Raw genomic sequence first — 6,844 nt, 5'->3', positions numbered from 1 at the left:
CGATTATTTCTTAAAATTTTTCCTTTTAACAATTCTCCTTTCTTTGTAGTGGAATGAACACTTGCTAGTATGTGAAGTATGACATCGAAATGGTTGAAGGGCTGAATTTGTCTTTCTTCTCTGTTAAGACTAATTGCTTCACTGTTTATCCAGAAAATTAAGGTTATGTGCACATATTCTATATTTCCACATCTTCATCTTTGTCTCTGTTTTAATTCCTGTCTTTCTTTTTCCAATTTGTTTCTACTCTAGGCATTCATATTTTCTCCATTATCCTAAGTGTTTTATGGTACTCATGATTGTTACTCTTAGCTATTGTTTGGAATTTAGAACATACAAATGGACTTAGTTGACCAGGTATGCCAATAGTTTTAAGATCTATACCCAACCACTCTGTTTGGAAAGTTTCCAATTTTTTTCATTGAAAAAGTAAAAAAACATTTTCTTTTTCATTAAATATTCTACTGGTTCATATCATAAAATAAGTGTATAACACATAGGAACAAACAAAATGGCAAATCTTTATTTTACAAAAGTAAAATAAACACTTCTTTTCAACCCCCTGACATTCCTATGAGACAAGTCCCTTTGTCTCATGATCTCAGTTTGAGAATCCTAGAATCCCAGAACTCTACAGCTTTTCTTGGACAACACGTATTATAGATAATTAATCAACTCTCTCTAAATAGCAGTGTTCTATAAAGCTTCTTGTCCTAGGGAGGGTAGATGATGCGAAGTGGCTATGTTTGTGCACAGGAGAAATTCTACTCTCGGTAACTTTTCTGACTCCTTCACATTGTCGCCATATGAGGACTTTTGACAGCCTGGGTATGTGGTGATGGTGGTGGATAAGGGTCAGAAGATGTGGTAGACCACTCTTCCCCACAAGAACAACCACACTCTCATGTTTCCATGCTTCCAGAGAGGCAGGTTTTAATAGAAGAGGAGAAGGAGCAGAAACTCCACAGGAAAAGAGAGTTGGCACAATTTTCTGGAGAAAGGCATATGAAAGAGAGTGTGATTGATTTTTTTTTAAGAATCAAAGTGTGGGAGAAAGAAGCATCACTCCAATCTTACAATTATAGTTCCTCATTTTATGTTCTATGATACCACTTTTCCCTATTTTCTTCATTAAAAACTTCATTGTTTTTATAACATTTTGATTTATTTTATTTAGGACTTCCTTTGTTGTATCATCCAGCATGTAATTTGGTTAAACAATTTCAATGTGACCTCTAGCCACCAAAGATCTCTGTCTGTTTTGGGATACCCCATTCTGCTTTATGGAAACACACACACACACACACACACACACACACACACACACACACACACGCACACACGCACGCACGCACACAGAGACATTGAATTCCAAGTATTGAGTTCTTGAGCATTTCTGAATGGTTTCACAAAAACACTACTTCCAGCTTTTTTCCAAGTTTGTAATATCCATCTTTGACAACTTTATCACAGTTTCTTGGAACCCTTTTATTTTGGCAACTGTTAATTAACAATTTCTGAGTTTATGTTTTATTTTTATAACAAAAACCTTTCCACCTACAGTACTGAATATATTATTTACAATCTTGCTGTTTATATATACTGTCACCATTTATTACCTATATATTCTTGTTTCTCTACTATTTGATTTTTTTGCTATCTCTTAAGTGTCAGAACACTGAGTCTATGTCTTTTCCTTAATCTTTTCTTTTTAGATCACTCTGTAGCCATGAAAGTGACTATCTTTCCTTACTTTTGCCACTCCTTTCTATCTTGTCTTTTGCAGTGCATGGAAGCTGAACTTTTTAAAGGCAGGTAATATAAAAAAATTGTAGTGATACAATAATGACTGTCAGAAGTACTAGATATTTGCTCCTTTATCATGTATGGTTCTTTCACTAATTTTAAACAATATCTTTACATGTTGTTCTTTAAGAAGTCTTTCTCATGACTTCAAATTTTAAATGATTCCCAAATTTTATCTCCAACCCTGATTTTGCTTATCATTTGTAATGGCTACTTAATGGATAAGTGACCCTTGAGTTTACCAAATCTTTTGGTTCTTTCCCGTTATCATCAGCACTGTACCTTCTAATTGTACTAATAACCTGGGGGTTTAAATTCTGGCTCTGTCACTAGCAGCTGTGAAATCATGGGTAAGTCAAATTATGTATGGGTCAAATGTTTATGTGTATACAATGGACTATGCATCTGAGAAAATGGTATGGATTATTATTTTAGAACATGAAAAAATGTCCATAATTGCATGATTCATTAAAACTGCACTGAATTTGTGTCAGAAGACCTGTTTTTGTTCCCCAACTAACTGGCTGTACGGTTTGGAGTAAACTGCAAATTCTCTGAGTTTGAGATTCCTCATCTATAAATGAAAATAGTTCTACCATCTGACATATCCCATCCTTTATTCCCTGAATATATGATTGTGGGGATCAACTATACTGAAGCATTTGGTATATATTGTGCCACCTAGAAAATCCCATTAATACCTGTTTCAAAAACCTTTAAAATCTGGTGAAAGTACATTTATATTTTCTTCTCTGCCTTTAAGAAGGCTATGGCAGTTCACTACTAATAATTTCATGAAGCTTGGTAAATAGAAGCTGCTTCTCTCTTTTTATCTCTGTCTCAGTTTTTTCCTTTACAACCTTTTTTTGCTCACTAAGACTTAATAATTTAAACCATTGGCTTAAATAAAATCCATTAAGAGTTTTCTGTATTCTTCAATTGGGAATTTTTAGCAGAATGTTAGGTATTTTCTGATTGAAAGTGGTTAGAAACTGTGTTAACAATGTTTGAATTTGGAAATATCCTTTATGCACACTGGACTTAATGCTAAAAGACATTAGATTACAACAGATAGGAACTGTGAAAAATTATGGCCCTGAAGAAACAACTCCGCCTCAGAGAAATGTTATTAATCAGATCAATAAATATTTGCCATTAATTTCACTCTGTATTCTGGGTAACAAAGAAGGCAGAATAAATTGTCTTTTTCTTCCTCAAACATACAATGTATTTGTGGTGATAGCATCTATAAAAATGAACACATGGAAGAAAGATCATTAGTAGTTTGAGACTTTCTGTAATCAAGCCAGCTTATTATTTCACCTTCACAGAATATCTTCTGTGTTCCTCTCACCTTATTAAATTCGTACTAATTTGTCAAAGCTCACACCAAACCCTTGAGGCTTTTTAAAGTTTCTGTGAATTACCCAGCAGAAACTTGTGTGTCTTTCCTTGCCAACAACAAACACCTGTAAGTTCTCGTATGGTGCAAAATATAGCAGTTGGTTTGTTATAAGGGAAAATATTTTTTGAATTAAAATTTAAGTTTCCTAACTTTAGGAGTGAGAGAGGGAAAAGCTTATTATGAACTAGACTACTGGGGAAATTACAAACAGGAAATGGAATATTGGTTAAACTTTAAATATTCCTAGTGATTGGGAGTGTTCAATATGGCATTGTCCAATTTATATATAATAGCCATGAGTTGGTATAACTGAGGAAAGTGATTTTTAAATTTCATCTAATATCACGTGACCAGAGGTATTGGATTCAGAATTTTAGAGTTTTGGATTATTTCTTTTCTGTTTTTATATTTTTCTGGTGTGTAGAATACAAAGACATATCTGGATCAAAAAACCTAGTTTCTCTGTCTATAAGTAGCTGTGTGTTCCCCACTGGATTCCTACTTTTTCATTTGTAAATGAGAAATTTGTACAAGATTGTTTCTGTGACAATTGTGTCGTAGCAGTTTTTTGACAAACGTTAATCATTATGTTAAACTGAACAATGACTATGATTGTATTCATGTAAACACAAAATATTTTATTTTAGAGGCTGTTGAGAAAGACCTCTACTTTAAATACCAAACATGAGGCTTCTTATGCATTCATGTACTTTTATTTTACCAGCCTTTCTTTGCATTCCAACCTCCCTCTTTTCTCCAAACTCCCTACCTTTAGCAGTCTGCTCAAGAGTTGTGTATTGAGGAGGGATTGAGACATTGATGTGTTTGACCCCAAGGTAAGAGATTCTATCTTCCATCTGGTCAAAGATGTATCCTTGACAAGAATAGGAAAGAATCAGGGAGATTCATGTAGTTGTCAAGGATTAGGTCAGAAAACAGTAAGAATTGGCATTGTATGATTTGAAGCTGAGAGATGAGATAAAAAAGGCTAAAACCAATGGAGATGGGGGACAGGAGGTCCATGGTTTCATGCCAACTATGAAGTTAGTGCACATTTCTTTATCTCCTGCAGTGTCTGGGAGGTTAGGGTTCCAATAGCTATATATTCAGGGTCACAAACTTAGAGACTATGAGGAATCTGAACGGATAAATCAAATTGTCTCTTTTTATGTCCTTGATTTCATAGACCACACCTTCCCACCTTGTATACCTTGGCCATATCCTGGCTGTTCACAATCTTACTAGTTACTTCCAAGTACAGTGTAATGCCCACTCATCAATCCGTTTTTCACCTTTGTCTTTCTCTATTTATAGAACTTGTGAGTACTTGTCATTCCCACCTCTTCCTTCTTTTCTCTTTTATAATGCACTTATTTCCCTAACCTTCTCAGTTTACTGTGTTTTCAAATTTATCAACTCCTGTTTATAGTTTGAGAGTAATTCTGTGAGACCATGGTGGTAAGAATACTACACGTAGAAGTAACTCAGGTTAGTTAGGTATCCCTGGGGAAAATTCATTTTTTAACGGACATAAGGACCTGAGTCTGAATTGAGAGGACATATAATTTTGCAGTGTGCATATCCTTGAATAATCAATCATAATAATTGTAGAATAGTATTACCATTCGTACTTCAGTTTCTTTTGTGTTGTAATATTGGAGGCACTACAGCTGAAAACTCAATGGATGAAGCAAATAACTCCATGGTGTCAGAGTTTGTGTTCTTGGGACTCTCCAATACCTGGGAGATCCAACTTCTTCTCTTTGTGTACTCCTCCATGTTTTATGTGGCAAGCATGATGACAAACTCTCTTATTGTGCTCACAGTAGCTTCTGATCCTCATTTACACTCCCTGATGCACTTTTTTGTTGGCTAATCTCTCTTTCATTGACCTAAGTATTTCTTCTGTCATTTCTCCCAAGATGATTTATGACTTGTTCAGAAAGTGTAAAGTCATCTCCTTTGGAGCCTGCGTCACTCAGATCTTCTTCATGCACACCATCGGTAGTGTGGAGATGGTGTTGCTCATAGCCATGGCCTTTGACAGATATATTGCCATATGTAAGCCTCTCCACTACTTTTGACTATCATGAGCCAAAAAATGTGCATTTTCCTTCTGGTTGCTGCATGGATAATTGGCTTGATCCACTGTGGGACTCAACTGAGTTTTGTTATAAAATTGCCATTCTGTGGCCCTAATGTGTTGGATAGTTTTTATTGTGACCTTCCTCGGTTCATCAAACTTGCCTGCTTAGACACCTATGGACTAGAATTCATGGTCACAGTCAACAGTGGGTTTATATTTCTGGGATCATTCATCATTTTGGTCATCTCCTACGTTTTTATCCTGGTTACAGTTCGAAAACACTCTACAGAGGGGTTAAAAAGGCCCTCTCTACTTTGTCATCTCACATTATGGTAGATTTTGTTCTTTGGCCCTTGTATCTTTGTTTATACCTGGCCTCATCCCACTTCACATGCAGACAAATTACTTGTTGTTTTCACTGCAGTTCTGACCCCTTTTCTGAATTCAGTCATCTATACATTCAGGAACAAAGACATGAAGATGGCAATGAGAAGAGTATACATCCAGCTTATTATTTGTGGAAAGATTTCTTAAATTAAAAAGTACGGGTTCTCTTTATTACTTCTTTATATTATTTCAATACTTTGATTTTCCAAGATACTTTAGTAACATTTAGTAAAGTATATTAGATGATAATAGCTTGGTTCTCTTAAAATATTAACGGATGTGATTTTTGCTGCTTATGGTTTAAGGAAGCAAGTGGTGCAATGAAATGTACCTCCAGGAGAATGCCAATTACTTTTCTTTCAGGTGACATTACTTTGGTGATTTTTTCGTGTCCTACGTTTCAAAACTGAATCTGTTCATTGACACAGCGTGGGTCATATAAGGAAATGTTTGGTTCAATAAATGGATACAAGATAGAAATATATACATCTATTGTCTCTTTTAACTTGCCATAAATTTGTTCAAGATTTTAGGGCTATTAAAAGAATTGTTATGTCTCTTTTTTGGTGATGTTAAATCCAAATATTGCTTTTCTCTTTGATCTTACTTGGGCCCCTTATATTACAGTTTTGGACCTATGTTCCATGTCCTTTAATATTCCATTAGATTGAATGGTCAATACTTTTTCACTTGTATTTATAAGAACGATTAGTAAACATGCCATTCAACAGAGATTCATAGAAGTTCAACCTTACTTTTTGTAAGTTCTTATTCAAGACTTCAAAAATTTCAAGTTCCACTGTAATTTTATCCTCATTTTATATGTGGATAATAGTTTGCTAAGCTGTAAAGGTAAAGTTCCAAAGAAGAAACTACCTTCTAACTCTTTCAGTCGTGGACATAAAATATCCAAAACAAAAGTGCAATTGTTTTCAAAATTTTAATTAGGCATTATGTTTTGAACACTTTTAGGATTATAGAAGAATTGAGAAACTATTGTAGGTATTTCCCATATCGCCCAAATCAAACTTCCGTATTATTAATTTTTCACATTAGTACCTTATTTTTAAAATTTTTTTTCAATTTATGAACATATATCGATACAGCACAATTAACTAAGGTTCATATTTTATTGAGGTTCCCTTATCTTTTTTTAAACA

General features: G+C 34.5%; 1 pseudogene; it reads left to right on the top strand.

Annotated features, from left to right (window-relative positions):
• Positions 1 to 4,892: 4,892 nt before the first annotated feature.
• On the top strand, positions 4,893 to 5,831 carry LOC143655083 (olfactory receptor 4F3/4F16/4F29-like; annotated as a pseudogene).
• Positions 5,832 to 6,844: the final 1,013 nt, after the last annotated feature.

Source organism: Tamandua tetradactyla, chromosome 14 (genome assembly GCF_023851605.1).
Source record: "Tamandua tetradactyla isolate mTamTet1 chromosome 14, mTamTet1.pri, whole genome shotgun sequence".
Classification (NCBI taxonomy): Eukaryota; Metazoa; Chordata; class Mammalia; order Pilosa; family Myrmecophagidae; genus Tamandua; species Tamandua tetradactyla.
Note: the sequence above shows the minus strand (reverse complement) of the source record. Positions and strands in the feature narration are given on the sequence as shown.